The sequence below is a fragment of the Pyrus communis genome, chromosome 1 (genome assembly GCF_041283825.1).
Source record: "Pyrus communis isolate YQ-2024b chromosome 1, ASM4128382v1, whole genome shotgun sequence".
In the NCBI taxonomy this organism is placed as follows: domain Eukaryota; kingdom Viridiplantae; phylum Streptophyta; class Magnoliopsida; order Rosales; family Rosaceae; genus Pyrus; species Pyrus communis.
This window is the reverse complement of record NC_142565.1, coordinates 22,071,756-22,088,582: the sequence shown is the minus strand read 5'-3', so window position 1 is coordinate 22,088,582 and position 16,827 is coordinate 22,071,756. Positions and strand designations below refer to the sequence as shown.

Below are 16,827 nucleotides of genomic sequence, written 5' to 3'. Positions count from 1 at the left end.
GAGATATGAGTGCAGTCGTACAAGTCACCATAAGTGACTCCGACTTGCGGGCTAGTATGGGTTATTAAGCACATGACTATTTATATTGCTAATGAGATGTTGTGTAGTGGTATACTTCTGGATTTACAGTTAGTATACATTTGATTACATACTTATACGTAGTATGATTTTCTTGAACTATACAAGTTTTACGGCGAGGGTTTACTACCTTTGATAATTGAAATGATTCTGAAAATCTTTGTTTTGCCCACTCACACTTTCTATTTTGCACCCCTCCAAGTTCTAGTAGCAAAGTTCCATATCAGCGAGGATTTGTGGCACTTCCCAGTTCAAGTGGCTCTTTATGATGATATAATTATCTTACCTCACTGTACTTTACTTATGCTTTGTATCACATGTGAACTGGGTCCATACCCGCTCATCGCGCACTCGTGTATATAGGTACTTTTAGGTTTAAATTTATTCACATTGTACACATTATCACAATTTATGGCTTCGTCACCTTCCAGGTGTCGGCCAGCACAGCTCGATTTGGAGCCCTAGTGGACATTCCGGGTCAGGGTGTGTCAATTTCTCCCTCTTCCCATCCCTGCCCTGTGTCCCTTTCCCCACTATCTCAAACTCTATCTCTTCCCTCAACACTTTTAAACTCTCTCATCTCTTATGTCCTTCTCATCTGCACATCGGCCACCATCCTTACTTGCCATACTCTAGTGAGCTCCCAAAATGTAGAACCACCACATGCACCACCGGACGACCCTTATCATGAACCTAGACCTGGCGGAGGTCCCTCATTTGTTCTCTTTCCCTACACAGTGGCACTACCACTGTTCAAGACTTTCTCTAGCGATTTCTCGCCGTTCCCGGCATAGGTAAGCCTCGAAAACCCCCAAGATCTTCGATGATCATGTTTAGGAGTATGATTAGGATGTTTTTGAGATATTTTGTGGTTGTTTGGATACAGAGATAACTCGGGGAAGGTTTCCCTAGTTTTCCGGCAAGATTCCGAGAGTTTTGCAGGTTTTTTTCGGCCAGCTTTGGCCACGGCTTAGTCCCATTAAGGTATATTTTGAATTGTTATCTCCCTAGCTTCATTTTGGTTTTTAAATCTTTGATTTTGGTTGAGGAATGAACCCGTTATGGCTCTTGAAAGTTTTTCGGCTTTCCCCCAACAAATTCTAGCCTTCTTCTATGCTGGGTCCGGCGGGTGCAACCCACGAGCCCAAATGGATCTGCCCAACCCAATACCAAAAAAAAAACAAAAAAAACAAAAAGATCTAAACCTGGATCCGAACTAGCCGACCTGGACCCATTTGGAATCTGGTGAGAATATTTCGTTAACTTTAACAGAATATTCCGTATGGGGATGGAATATTTCGTTAAAGTTAACCGTTAACTATTAGTTGACTTTTGTTGCCTTTTTCAAAATTTTGCTTTGAAACCTTTCTAGGCTAATTTTGGTGCCCGAGTCTGTTGTTGGCATCCATTTACTAAAATTTCAAAGTTTTAACGTAGTTGACCGCCTGGGCGGCTCAGTTGACTTTTTAGTTGACTATTGACTTCCCCATTAACCTTTTACAAAATTTGTCGAGGACCGTTCTTAGGGTATTTTGACGTGCTAATTCTGAATCCGCCGTTTGTTTTTCCAAATTCAAACGATTAAATTGAGTTTTACTAATTTGTCTCTATTAAGCTTAGGTACGATTAGCATCAGCGATCCGTATTTACTAGTTCAAACGGCTACAACTTCACAAGTATCTATGATTGGGTCTCTTCTATTATATAGTATATATATTTATTCAATTTTCATACATATTAATAATGCATTTTCTACGTGATGCCATAATTAAATTAACGTTTATAAGAAATATCATAATGATGAGAATTATGAGATCATTGTAAATCCTACAAGATGCCTTAGTTATATTTATGGCCATGAATAATATTATGTTGACTAGAATTATCGATTTACCATTGCATGATCATGCTTACGTTATTTGCTCATCGTGTGCTACATTGGTGTTAGTACTCACCTAGGTTAGGGCCAGTCTTCACGTGGATGTTCACATCTCACCGTACCCTCACTTTGGATCCATTGTAGGTGCCAATCCTGTCCTAGATTACGAAGGCAATTAGGACTTGTATGTGATGCACATAGCGCCAGTCTTCACATGATTGTAGTACTAGAGCGTAAATCATTATTACACCCAGTCCTGTTCATGTCTAAAAAATCTCTGCATGAACTCATCTATCATTTTATATCGATGAGCACTCAATATGATTTGTTTGTTTATGCGAGATATTGCGATTACCGGATGTTATGTGTTTTATATACGAAAATATTGTGAATGATTGCATTTCGAGATATTACTGTTTATGATAGTATTTTCATATTATACGTAGTATGTTACATTTGGAAACTATACTTGTTTTAAGACGACGGGTTATTACGTTTTCGAAAAGGTTTTATAAAGCTTTATTTTTAGGCCCACTCACCTTTGTTTTTTGCCCGTCCAAGTTTTAATGGTAGAGCTTTCATGTCGACAAGGATTCTTGGCAAACGTTGGTACAGGAGATTACCTTCAATGGTATAATGCTCATTCTATTTTTATTGTACTTTGCTTATGCTCTGAAATCATGTGTGAAATGGGTTCAATCCCGTTCACATGCGCACTTTTGCATTTAGTCACTTATAGGTTTAAGTTTACTCACATTTTCCACATCACTACACTTTATGGCTTTGTCACCTTCCTGGTGTTCACCAGCACATCTCGATTTGGAGTCCAGGTGGACATTCCGGATCGATACGTGTCATTAAAACATGAGGTATGAGATTGTGGTGCAACCTATAGTTGAGGTAGCTTTGTGTAATTTACCCTATCTTATATTGTAGCTCAAGTGTGCTACTATGGCACGACATAACACTGTAACGTTGTACCTGTTTCCTACAATTACTTTCCCAATTGTATTCCATGCACTGACAACTAACAAACTTCTCTCTCCAACGACATGAAAATAATGAGTTTCGAGTTTACACGATAACTAATTGGGTCGTTATCAGGTCACCTGTTAAGAACCTGTTAATAACGGGTCCTTAACGAGTGTACACGCGGGTAACCCATGAGTAACCTGTTTCGGTTCGTTAACAAAAATTATTTTGATGATTTCAAGTTAAACTATTAAAAAAATCTTACTATAAAATACGATAGTCATATTGTATATATTGTATATTAAATATGTATTATTGCATTATTATTCTATGTAAGTTGAAAAAAAATTCTGTTTTATTTATTTAAAATTTGTATCATGAGAGTTTCTTATTATCATTGCTAGAATAAATATTACTTTAGCTGCTTTTCGAAATTTAATCAACTAGTATAATGACACACCCCAACTGAAATCAAGGCGTGCTGATCGTCACGTGAGGGTGACGTAGCCAGGTGCACAGTGTGGAAGCAATAATAATATAAAAATGTGAACAAATAAAAACCAAACTAACTAGAGCACTAAATAAGAATAAGTGCAAGACGAAATAAGTGTCAATTCACAACTAGAGCATAAGTAGCCTAAGTGCAGTCCAGTAGGACGAATACTAATTATACAACACCAAAGTATGGTAATAATTTGTCAGAGTTGTCGTGGATTCCTCGCAAGCCACCAAAAAACACTCCAAACTAGAACCTGGAGGGGCGCAAAACAGAAAGTGTGAGTGGGCAAAAATAAAGCTTTTCAAAATCATTTCAGTTGTCAAAGATAGTAACCCCTCGCCGTAAAACCTGTATAATTTCCCAGAAAATAGAATACATCCACAACCATGTGCAGAATAGCAAAATTCACAAATATGCCATGTCGAATATCTCAGCATAAAAATATGTAAGCTAGGTGATATAAATCAATGCAAATGATATGTCAGCCGGAATCACCTAACGTGACCTGTACGGCTGAATCTAGAGCTCATCCATCTAGCCGGAGTCACCTAAGGTGACCTGTACGGCTCAAATCCACATCTCAACAAATATACCTGCACACGAGTCGGAACCACCTAAAGTGGTCTGTACGACAGGATTAGGTGTAACTAAACACGCCCAAGTGCTACGATCACGTGAAGACTGTGCAAATAATCGCGGGTCATCTAAGAGTCAGAACCACCTATAGTGGTTTGTACGACAGGACTGTGCACCAAACTTGGATCCAAGGTGAGCGTATGGTACGGGAGGTGAACATCACGTGAAGGATTGTGCCCTAACCACAGGTGGAAGCACTAACACCGGGGTACATGTTTATGAGCTCTCAACACATCTCACATAATCATCAATTTACATAAACAATCTGCAACTCACCTGGTACTTACCTGAGCGTCCACAGCATCAAATCACATTTATGCATACCATATTAATTCAATGATCTACGTATAAATCAATATGCATGGCATTTCTAAACATAATTTCATTTAAATCGATTTTCTGGGTAAAATCTCAAGTATATAGGTATATACGGAAAACCAAAAACCCACTCACTAGTATGCGGAAGGGTTGTAGCCCCCAAACCTCGATTGACTATGCTCGTCCTGAGGATAGGTCTCCCCTATATGCGAAACAACTATATAAACGTTAATTTAAAGCACATAAACGAAACTAGCTAATAACTTCTCATACATTGCTCAAATGGGGTGTTTGAATATACCAATGTGATCTACTTAACACCATGAACATCCCTATATTTTTAGAAAAAATTTCCGACCACCCATGCGCCGGCCAAGGCATGGCCAGACGCGCCCCCATGCGCGGCCAACCCAGACGGAAACTTAACTGCCGTTTGGAATATTCCATCGAACACTCTGGCAACCTCTGCAACTAGATGAACTCAAGCTTCCCGACATCCTATACACTTCGAAATTACTCCCTGAGCTTCATGAAGATGTCCTAAAGCTTCGTAGAACCTTAAAACTCACTGAAAATTCCACGATCACAATCACATGAACAGTGCTCAAAATCTGGGATTTCTGGTTTCTCGGGTTTTTGAACGATACACATTCTAAAAATGGTATGGATGTGTTCCTAATCTCACAAGGAACACGAAGATGGCTTCCAAAACCTTGATCCATGAATACTCAAGTGGTTTGAGAAGTTGTCCGTATGTACGGAAATGGAAAGAAATCCGAGAGGGAAGGAGAGAGAAAGGTCAATGGTTTGATGTGTGTGTATAAGTGTGTGGTCCAGGTTACAGCCAACCAAAAACAAATAAAATCCAAGTTCTAATTGGGTCCAAACCATTAGGACTTAACATATTTGGACCACCACCAAAACATATCACCCATGACACCAACTAACGTCAAAGGGCAATTCAGTCATTTCACTCCATCAAGGATAAAATAATATACACCTTCAGGACGGGCTGTCATAACCTACCCCCCTTAAGAAAATTCTGTCCCCAAAATTCACACAACAACAAACAAGCCTCTAATAATCATAAAACAAGCATGGATACATCTCTTTCATCCGATCCTTTGTCTCCCAAGTAGTCTCTTCCACCGAGTGATTTCTCCACAAAACTTTCACCAAACGCACTGTCTTATTCCTCAGAACTTTATCTTTCCAATCCAGAATAGTCACTGGTGATAGGAGCATATCTAGGCGACTTACTTAGCTTGTTTTCGTGCATTTATATTGTTAATTCATAGTTGTTTTAGTAGTTTAAGCCATTTTCGTGTGTTTTTAGGTTCATATGGCTAAGGAAGCAAAAAGATGCATTTTGGAGCATTTTGGAGCAAAATTGGACTTGGAATGGATAGCTTATGTTTGGAGCAAAAGGAATGGACGAAATTGAAGGATTCCTAATCCATTGCAGCCACATGCGCCCATAATCATTCACACCTTGCAGCCACATGCATTCACTCTTCATAAATCAGCCACATGCACATTCAATCATTCACACCAAAACCTTGCACATGCATTCATCATCATAACCTAGCTGTCATGTTCCCTCTTTTTCACCTATAAATAAGCATCCATTGCAGCCACAATTCATTGACTCTTCCATTTCAGAAATTCTTCCATACACATTTCAGTCACAAACACCAACCATTCCCTTGTGCCGTGCCTTCCCTACTAATCCAAACACCATCTCCATTCACACACCAAATCCATCCCTTAAGGCCGTGGCCTCCCCCTTCCATTTTCACCACTCCCCAAACCATTCACACCATCAAACTATCCTTAGACCTTGTGCTACAACAAAGAGGAAGAGAAGCGGGCCTAAACGTTCATACAATTCAAGTTTGAGTTGTTGGAATGTTTAGGTGTTTCTTTTCCTTTGAATTCAATGTTTAATTTCAATTCTCTTTGTTTTGTACGTATGAGGAACTAAACCCCCCCTTTGGCTAGGGGGGGATTCGAAATATATGTTTATGCTTGCATTTTGATTTGATTACTTCTAATTGCGTTTCATAAGTTGTGGATTCAATTCGTTTAACTGTTTGATTGATAACTTATTTATGTATGTTTATTGAGAGTGCACACTTAATTTTCATGCATAAATATGACGCTAGAATATAAGTGAGTTTCACCTAATAGTTATGAACTTATATTCACAAGTAGTGGAGGTTGCTTATAAACAATCGCGTTAAACGAATTCTTGGCATAAGTTTCATGCGTATTCCATAGTAACGAATGCCTCGTCAACACTTATAATTTTCATAGAGCGTAATGATTCTTGCTTGTATCTCTATTATGCAATCATGTAGGGGACTTGTGGGGAATGTTTTGGGTTGTCGTATGCAATCATCCAATTCAATAACGTTAGGAAGATTTGAAAGTTAATTTAAGCGGATCTAATTAACTTGGAGCATTGAGAATTCATGGTTTGTTGAAATGCAATTGGAAATCGTTTTATTATGCAAGTATAACATGTATGGAGATGAACCCCTTAGCTAGCCTTCATTCCATTCAATTCTATCACACATTCACATTTACATTTTGCTTTAATTTACAATCTGTACATTTAGTTTAATTTCGTAAAAATCTAAATCCCCCTTTACTTTATTGTCCAATTTAGTTAGAAAGTATCTTAGTTTGTGTTTTTAAGAGTTTTGATTAAATTTATTTCCCAATTTCGTCCAAATTCACCAAAGTGCTCAAAACTGCCCAGAAAGTGTTTTTAAGGCAGTTTTGAGTGTTTTGGGTGATGTTTGAGTCTTTTGGTTTGTTTTAGTGTTTTAAGCGTTTAGCTACCATTCCTTGAGTTTAGTTTAGTGTTTTAAACTTTATTTTACGTTTTTGAGTCAGTTTCCAAGTGATTTGCAATCCCTCCTAATCCCCGGTTAAGAACGATCCCTACTTATACTTATACTACAATTGACAAAAAGAGGGTTTAATTTGTGTGCGTATAAATCTCGCATCATCATAAGTCAAATATGGATTAATTTCCAAAGGTTGATGAGGTATCACATGCAACGGATCTGAAATATAATGACGAAGCATGGAAACATGGAACACATCATGCTCTTTAGACAACTCTGGAGGCAACTCAAGCCTATAAGCAACTTCACCGACTCTCTTAGTGATCACATACGGTCCGATGTACCTAGGACTTAGCTTACCTTTCTTCCCGAACCGTACCACACCTCTCCACGGTGAAAGCTTTAAAAATACCCAATCACCCACTTTATACACCCTGTCAGTGGCATGTTTATCTGCTAAGCTCTTTTGTCGATCCTGGGCAGCTTTCAGGTTAGACTTAATCACCTAAATATTCTGAGTAGTCTCCTCCACTATCTCAGGGCCCTCCAAAACTCTTTCGCCAACCTCTGACCAACATAAAGGTGTACGACAAGATTTGCCATAAAGTGCCTCAAATGGTGACATACCAATACTTGAATGAAAACTGTTATTATAGGCAATTTCCATTAAATCCAACCACTTATGCCAAGAGTCACTAAATTGCAATACTGAAGATCTCAGCATATCCTCTAATGTCCGAATAGTCTCTCTACTTGTCCATCTGTCTGAGGATGATATGATGTACTGTAAAGTAACCTCGAACCAAGAGCTTCCTAGAATGCTACCTAGAACTTAGAAGTAAACGTGGGATCACGATCCGAGACAATACTAACTGGAACTCCATGATACTTCACAATCTTCGATATAAATAATTTAGCTAATCGGCTTAAAGAATACTTCTCCCTCACTAGAATAAAATGTGCTGACTTAGTAAGCCGATCAACTATCACCCAAATGCCGTCATAGCCATTATGTATACAAGGAAGCTTGTACACAAAATCCATAGTAATGTTTTCCCATTTCCACTATGGAACGGGAAGTGGCTACATCAACCCAAATGGCTTTTTCCTTTTAGCTTTAACCTACTGACAAATGGCACAACAATTCACATACTCAGCAATTTCTCTTTTCATAAGCCGAACAGTGCGCTTCGTCCAAAATTTCTTTCTTTAATTCTGCATTATTCAGCACGTACATTCTGTTCTCCTGCATAAACATGCCATCAGTCTCCCAAACTCTAAGATCTTTCTTTTTCCCCTAACTTCTTGCTTTAATTAACTCCTGGATTTCTTCATTATTCATCTGAGCCTCGAGCACATGATCAGTTAATATTGGTCTAACTTGGAAATTAGCAAGTAAAGCTTCTTCTCGAGCTTCCAACCCTAGCTTCACTCCAGTGGACCTCAAATCAGCAAGAAGAGGAATATGACAAGCATATAAAGCATTAAGTTTAACTGGAGTCTTCCTACTAAGTGCATCAGCCACCACATTTGCACGACCATGTTGATACTTAATCGTGCAATCATAATCACTTAGCAACTCAATCCACCTTCTCTGCCGAAAATTAAGATCCCTTTGAGTAAAAAGATATTGAAGACTTTTATGATCCGTATAAATCTTACATTTTTCACCATAAAGATAATGTCTCCAAATCTTCAAAGAAAAGATAATGGCTGCTAATTCCAGATCATGAGTAGGGTAATTGATAGGAGCATATTTAGGCGACTTACTTAGCTTGTTTTCGTGCATCTATGTTGTTAATTCATAGTTGTTTTAGTAGTTTAAGCCATTTTCGTGTGTTTTTAGGTTCATATGGCTAAGGAAGCAAAAAGATGCATTTTGGAGCATTTTGGAGCAAAATTGGGCTTGGAATGGATAGCATATGCTTGGAGCCAAAGTGTTGGACGAATTTGAAAGCCTTGTATGCACTTTGGACATAAAACAAAGGGCCTAGCCCAATCAAACAATCCTTTGAGCCATGCAAAACCTCTAGCCCAATCAACAACCCTTAGCCACATGCATTCACACACACATGCACTTACTCTTTCATCATTGCACCACCATTCACACACACATGCGCTTACTCTTTCATCATTGCACCACCAATTCAACACATGCATTTCCACCTTCCTACTTCATCATTTCAACCACATATTCACCCACATGCACTCTAATCATTCAACACATGCATTCACACACCAACAACCTAGCTCTTTTTCCATCATTATTTCATCCACATGCACTCTCAATCATAACAACCACATTCACTCTTAAACAATCACCCACTTATTCTCCCATTCCCCCTATAAAAACCCATGCATTCATACACAAAAAACACATCTCATTTTCATACACAAGACACCACAAACACATCCAATCTTCCCTTTGCCGCAAGCTCCCATTCCATTTCTACACAATCTCTTCTTGGCTTCATTCCATTCCATACACTCTCCCATTCGCAGAAACTGTCCATACACTCTCCCATTCGCAGAAACCATTCAACCTTAGCCGCTCCACCTTCATTTACAACACACTTGGAGCACCAACACCGAAGGCAACTCTTAAGGGATTTCAACATCAGTTTTGCTTCAAGGGTTCTTTCTTCTTAATCCTATGTTCACTCATGTTATATATTTTTATGTCAAACCTTTTGTAAACATGAAGTGTAACTAATCTCTCTCTAGGGATTCGATGTAGCCTTGCAAGATTGCCATGTAGTTAATTCAGAATTCTCATTTAATTTATCTATTTCTTGTTTCATTCTCCGATTTAATTGTGACTTAGTGTGTTGATTTTAATGCTTGATCATCATTTGAATTAACCACAGGTTGTTTAGCCAAGATTAAAGCACACATCATGCATAATCTTGGTGGATATGTGAATGAATGAAGGGAATGTTTTGCAAACATCCTGCTGAGTGTTCCCTTTGGTTTTGTGAAAGTTTCTTGTGCACTACATATTCTTGATTAGGAACCAAAGTTGCACATCACAATTAGGCTCATGATTAGAGACATTTGATCAAATCCACACATCATATGGTTGATCATATCTAAGTGAAACAAACTCAAGAAATAGGTAGATGACTGAGTATAAACTGATTTAACAAACATGGCCTTGGGTTAGCAATGGTAAAATCGAATCCCTAGCTTCATCTCCATTGGTACTATCTCATTTTATTAGTTGTTGATTCATTTATTTGTATTTACTTCATTTCCTTATGCTTTCAAGTTATAACAACAAATCTGCCTACATTGATTAGTTTTATTTCTCTAGTAAAAAGTTCTTGCAAAACAAGTGATTATATAGGTCCAATTAGTCCCTGTGGATTCGACACCCTTACTTGTGCCATTATACTAAACATATTCTAGCACGAAGAAGGAAAACCTAAATCAGTAATTCATCTTATACTGCTTTAATTGTTGTGAAGCATAAGCAATCACCCTACCATGTTGCATCAACACACATCGCAAACCATTCAAGGAAGCGTCACTGTAGATCTCGAAATTACCACTGTCATCTGGGAGAGCCAAAACAGGTGCATGAGTGAGACAATACTTCAACTACTGGAAGCTCTGCTCACAATTATCATCCCACTCAAATTTAACATCCTTCTTAGTTAGCCTCGTCAGTGGTAAAGCAATAATTGAAAAATCTTTAACAAACCATCGATAATAACCTGCTAAACCAAGGAAACTCCGTACCTCCATGACGGTTCGTGGCTGCTCCCAATTCTCAACGGTTGGTACCTTTTAAGGATCCACCAGAATACCTTGGGCGGATATAACATGTCCCAAAAATGCCACTTGATTCAACCAAAATTGGCATTTGCTAAACTTAGCATACAATTGGTGTTCCCTCAATCTCTTCAACACCAAAGTAAGATGTCGAACATACTTTGATTTAGACTTAAGACTATACCAGAATATCGTTAATAAAAACAATGACAAACCTATCTAAATAAGGCTGGAATACTTGATTCATCAAATCCATAAAAGCTGTAGGTGTATCAGTTAATCCGAATGGCATCACAAGAAACTCATAATGACCATATTGAGTTCTAAAAACCGTCTTAGGAACACCCTCACTTTTAATCTTCAACTGATAGTAACCAGACCTCAAATCAATATTAGAAAAATACATAGGCGCCTCGAAGCTGATCAAATAAATCATCTATACGCGGCAATGGATAACGGTTTTTAATTGTTACCCGATTTAATTGCCTATAATCAATGCATAGCCTCAAAGTCCCGTCTTTCTTCCTCACAAATAACACTGGAGCTCCCCAAGATGAAGTACTAGGCCGAATAAAACCTTTATCAACTAATTCCTGCAACTGAATCTTCAATTCCCTTAATTCAGCAGGAGCCATTCGATAAGGAGTCAAAGATATAGGATCTGTACCTGGAAGCAAATCAATAGTGAAATCCACATCTCAGTCTGGTGACAATCCAGGTAAATCATCAGGGAATACATTAGGAAAATGCCTAACTACTTTTACGTCCTCCACACTACTAGGAGCAACATCATTCAACACCACATGAGCTAAATATCCCTGGCAACATTTTGATAGTAACCTTTTTGATCTCACAGCAGAAATAACGCCACGCCTCACCCCACTTTGCTCACCCACAAAAGTAACCATAGGTAATCCAGGACGATAAAAAGTAACCGTTTTCCCGTAACAATCTATATTGGCACGATTATAATGCAACCAATCTGTGCCCAAAATCACATCAAAATCAACAATATCTAACGGGATAAGGTTAGCTGGCATAACTATATCCTCCACCATCACTGGACATCCTGGATATACACAATCAACATAACATCTCTCCCATCTAGGCATAACAAACTCTAAATCATACCCTAGAGGTGTAGGATGAGGTTACGTCACTTGAGCAAATGTATGAGAAATGACAGAATGCGTAGCACCATAATCAATTAAAACTCTAGCAAAGTGACCAAGAATTTTTAACGTACCCATGATCAAGTCCGGATGATTCTAAGCATCTTGCTGAGAGATATTGTTAATACGTCCCTGGGCTTGTTGTCGTCCCCCACGACCTTCACTAGCTTGATTATTTCGCCCTTGCACACCACAACCTTGATTTGGCTGACCAGGTTGCCTTGAAGATCCTACACTACTGGAACCAATCTTCACTATCTGGGGCTGTCCTCCCTGGTAACACTGAGATCCACCAATTGGAACAGGAGGATACAGTGTATAAACTCCAGAATACTGAGGATATCCACTCTGATAATAAGGATCCAGGGAATACTAATATTGCCCAGAAGTATAAGGAACGACGTCACCCTGATAATAGTAAGCACCACCACGACCCATCTAACAATAACTACCAGACCCTGGAACTTGCTAGATCAGCGCTGATGGTGGCAATGAAGGTTGCTAGGGCCTCTGCTAATTCTGAGGACAATTTATAGCTCTACGCCCCATTTGATCACAAGTAAAACATCCACTGCTGCCTCTCCTACGCTCCCCAAAATGTCTATTGTTACATCTACGACACAACTAATGTGATAAAAGATAACACACAAATTAAACCCTATAATTGTAGTATATGTAAGTAGGGATTGTTTTACCCTGGGGATTAGAAGGGATGCTAATCTACACAATTTAAACTCTAAAACACTAAACTACACACAAAAACAGAAAACTAGACTCTAACAACTCAAAACAAGCTAAATAGACTCAAAACACACAAACTAAGTTAAATTGACTCAAAACAGGTAATAGAAAGTGATTTAGACAAAAATTAAACTGAAAAGACTCAAAATACTAAATGGGGACAAATTCTGACGAATTTAAACTAAACTAACACAAATAAGAACTAAGGGGGTATTTAGACAAATTTTAAACTTAAAACTAACAAACTTGCAGACACAAAGTAAAAGGGTATGAATTTGGGTGAATGAATGGGTGAATGGCTAGCTAGAGGGTCCTTCTCCACACATGACACATATGCAACACAAATCGATTTCCAGTTATTATTGCTTTAAACCATGAATGACAATGCCCCAAATTAATCGTGAGAAGCACAAATTAACTTTCAAATTTTCCTAAATTCATTGAATTGGATGGATAACGCATCAGCAACCAAATTATTCTTCAATAGTTCCCTATATGAACAACATAATAGAGATACAATCAAAGATCATTAAGCTTTGTGAAAATCATAAGCATTGACAAGGCATTCATAACTATGAACTGCATGATACTCCTGCCATGGATTTACTTAACACAATCATGACTAGTGACTTCCACTACTTATAAATATAAGTTCATAACGATTAGCTGAAATTCCCTTATATTTTAGCATCAAATTCATGCATGCAAACTAAGTATGCATCCTTAATCAACATACAATAATAAGTTATCAATCAAATAGATAAGTAAATCGCTTTCATGTTTTATGAAACAATAACTAGAGGAAATCAATTCATATCACATATATGTTCATGGCTTTGAATCCACCTCTAGCTAAAACAAGTTTAGTTCCTCATGTTCGCACTTAAAACAAAGATAACTTAAATTAAACATTGAGAACAAAAGATAGAATACACCTAAGAACATTCCAGCAATCCAAGCTTGAATGGTAGGGCATGGTTCCAAGGGTCTCCTCTCTTTTCTCCTTGCAAGGTTGTGGCACAAGGATGATTTCTCTGATTGATGGTTGTATGGTGTGAATTGTGGTGAGAGATGGGTGGTGAATGAAGGCTACGACATTATGTATTTATAGGGAGAAGGGAAGGCACGGCAAGGGCTGAAAAGGAGGTGGATTAGGACTCCAAACCAACAAAGAACAAGGATACTCTCATTCAGATTCTAAGGAGGACAAGGAATAGCCCTTGCTGTAGAAAACATGGCTTCTAGAAGGAAAACATGGGGCATACTTTTAGGGATAGGGATAGGGCTTCTAGAAACCTGATATTTAGGTGTTCTAATGTCATTTAGATGTCTTCCTTGCAGCTGGAATTAAGGTAGCCAAAGATTAGGATAGGATAAGATAAGGTTAGATAAGGTTTGGATAAGATAAGGTAATTTGGATAATGTTTCCTTCTTTATAACTGATTCCTTATCTTCCGAGTCTTTGATTTAATTCTTCCAGATGTTAAGCACATTCCTAGCCCTTATTGAACTTCAAATTCGTCTATCCACCTTGCTCCATACTTGTGCTATCCATTCCAAACCCAAAACTGCTCTAAAATGCTCCAAATTGCACTTTCTTGCCAACTTAGTCATTTGAACCTGAAAACACACGAAAATGGCTTAAAACACTCTAATAAATAGAAACTAACTATGTAAATGCAAGAAAACAAGCTAACAAAGTCGCATAAATATGCTCCTATGAACAACGTAGCCTTTCCTCTACTAGCATCCCCCTGTCTCTGGAATCTAGGACCCTCAGAAAATCTACCACCTCTTCTCTGACTAGTGGCACTAAAACCCCCGCTGGAAGAACTGGAACTAGCTCCACTTCAATTAAAGCTTTGAGTCTTGCGAGGTCCTTGAGATGATTGACCTTTACCTTTATCATCTCTCTTCTGATTGCCGTCCTTTTCTTCGTCCTCTTCACTCTCACTAGGCATATTCTTTGAATCCTTAATCCTTAACAATACCTCATAGAACTCCTGGTAAGAAGCACAAGGAGTAATGGTCGCCATAGAATGCCAGTTCTTCTTAGTACCCAATCTGAAACAACGGAGCATCTCAACTAGATTAGCAGCAACATTTGGATGATAACGAGACAAGTCAGTGAATCTCTTATAATACTCATTCGCCGTCATCTTCCCCTGTCTCAATTGAGTAAATTCTTGCTTCTTGCGATCAATATACTCAGGGGGAATAAACCTTTTCTGAAACAACTGTTTAAACACTTCCCAGTCAACAATTTCCTCTGGGGTCAAATGATAAGCCTCATGTTCCTACTAGAATGCTGGTTCTTTACCTAAGAACCATGTAGTCGTCTCTACCCACCTTTTAGAAGGAAGATTCCATTGACTTTGCATCCCTCGGAAGACTTTTCAAGATGATTGAGCCACCGCTCTGCCCCTTCATGTCCTTCATGACCCTTAAACTTATCCAACTTTAAGTTATACATAGTCTCTAGGCGAGTCCTCTGAGGAGGGCGAAGCAAAGACTGAATTGCATGGGCTATAGCTTCCCCTAACTGAGCTATATCGGAGAAACTAAGCTCAGCTGAACGACGTGGCTCTCTACGAGGTGGCATAGTTCTGACAGAAGACACCAAAATAATTAGAATATCCACAAAATATGCCAGACTGCCAAACCTAGGCTCTGATACCAAATTAACACACCCCGACCGAAATCAAGACATGCTAGCCATCACGTGAGAGTGACGAAGCCAGGTGCACAGTGCGGAAGCAATAATAATATTAAAATGCGAATAAATAAAAATCAAACTAACTAGAGCACTAAATAAGAATAAGTGCAAGACGAAATAAGTATAAATTCACAACCAGAGCATAAGTAGCCTAAGTGCAGTCCAACAGGACGAATACTAATTATACAACACCAAAGGTAATCCTACAATGGTGATAATTTGTCACAGCTGTCGTGAATTCTTCGCAAGCCAGCAAAAAGCACTCCAAACTAGAACCTTGGAGGGGCACAAAACAGAAAGTGTGAGTGGGCAAAAACAAAACTTTTCAAAACCATTTCAGTTGTCAAAGATAGTAACCCCTCGCCGTAAAACCTATATAATTTCCCAGAAAATAGAATACATATCTATACCACAACCACGTGCAGAATAGTAAAATTCACAAATATGCCATGTCGAATATCTCAGCATAAAAATATGTAAGCCAGGTGATATAAATCAATGCAAATGATATGTCAGCCGGAGTTACCTAACGTGACATTTACGGTTGAATCTAGAGCTCATCCATCTAGCCGGAGTCACCTAACGTGACCTGTATGGCTCAAATCCACATCTCAATAAATATACCTGCACACAAGTCGGAACCACCTGAAGTGGTCTGTACGACAGGACTAGGTGTAAATAAATACGCTCAAGTGCTACGATCACGTGAAGACTGTGCGAATAATCGTGAGTCACCTACGAGTTGAAACCACCTATTGTGATATGTACGACAGGAATGTGCACCTAACTTGGATCCAAGGTAAGTATATGGTGCGGGAGGTGAACATCATGTGAAAGACTGTGCCCTAACCATGGGCGAGAGCATTAACACCGGGGTGCAGGTTCATGAGCTCTTAACACATCTCACATAATCATCAATTTACATAAACAATCTACAACTCACCTGGTACTTACCTGAGCATCCACAACGTCAAATCACATTTATGCATAACATATTAATTCAATGATCTATGTATAAATCAATATGCATGGCATTTCTAAACATAATTTCATTTAAATCAATTTTCTGGGTAAAATCTCAAGTATATAGGTATATACGGAAAACCAAAAACCCATTCACTGGTATGTGGAAGTGTCGTAGCCCCCAAGCCTCAATTAACTACACTCGTCCTGAGGATAGGTCTCAC

General features: G+C 38.6%; 1 pseudogene; it reads right to left on the bottom strand.

The window, feature by feature from the left end:
* Window positions 1-14,774: 14,774 nt before the first annotated feature.
* LOC148699354 (uncharacterized) lies at window positions 14,775-15,634 on the bottom strand (annotated as a pseudogene).
* Window positions 15,635-16,827: the final 1,193 nt, after the last annotated feature.